Source organism: Halyomorpha halys, unplaced genomic scaffold (assembly GCF_000696795.3).
Source record: "Halyomorpha halys isolate HHAL.00 unplaced genomic scaffold, Hhal_1.1 Scaffold654.1, whole genome shotgun sequence".
NCBI classification, from domain to species: Eukaryota; Metazoa; Arthropoda; class Insecta; order Hemiptera; family Pentatomidae; genus Halyomorpha; species Halyomorpha halys.
Genome location: NW_027108478.1, coordinates 18,451 through 19,043, shown reverse-complemented (window position 1 = coordinate 19,043; position 593 = coordinate 18,451). Strand labels below are relative to the sequence as shown.

At 29.8% G+C, this 593-nt stretch overlaps 1 protein-coding gene across 1 annotated transcript in view; it reads right to left on the bottom strand.

Annotated features, from left to right (window-relative positions):
• The window catches only part of Ephrin (ephrin), a 44,449-nt gene that overhangs the window by 26,852 nt on the left and 17,004 nt on the right, over positions 1–593 (bottom strand). The window lies entirely within an intron of this gene.

Genomic DNA, 593 nt, shown 5'->3' with positions numbered 1-593 from the left:
AGAAATCAAGAAATAGTGCTAAAGAATAATATTCAGAAAGTAAATCATTTGCAAAAGTCCCTAACTGTTGTGCAATAATCGATGTTTACATACAACATGGAGACAGGTTTTGGTTTTTGGCAAGCATTCGTAGTTTGGGCGCGCAGGTGAAATGATGTCTCCAGGATGAGGAGGTCCTCATCAATTTCTGTCCAGCAAGAGTAGGAAGCCATTTTGAACGATAGGACATAACATTAGAAAAAAGAAGATCCAAGAATCATCAAAAGAAGATTGTGAACTTGGTTAGTTTTGCTATGCATAAAAATATATACATGTGTAAAATAGATTTTAATTTAATTAAGTGTAATGATTGTAAGTGTCTGTTTTTCTGATTGCCTAGCAACCCGCCCTGAGATTAAGAGTCTTTTATATTATAAAGTTTAAATAAAATTCTATTATCCATTTAGTATTAAAGTTCTTAATTTGAACCCTAGTTATCTCTTTTAGATATCAGAATTACAAGTTAAAAAATATAAGATTTCGTTTTATTTAATTTTTAATAATTTTAAATAATTACAATATACCAGGTCATTCAAAAAGTCCTGTCGTTTTTT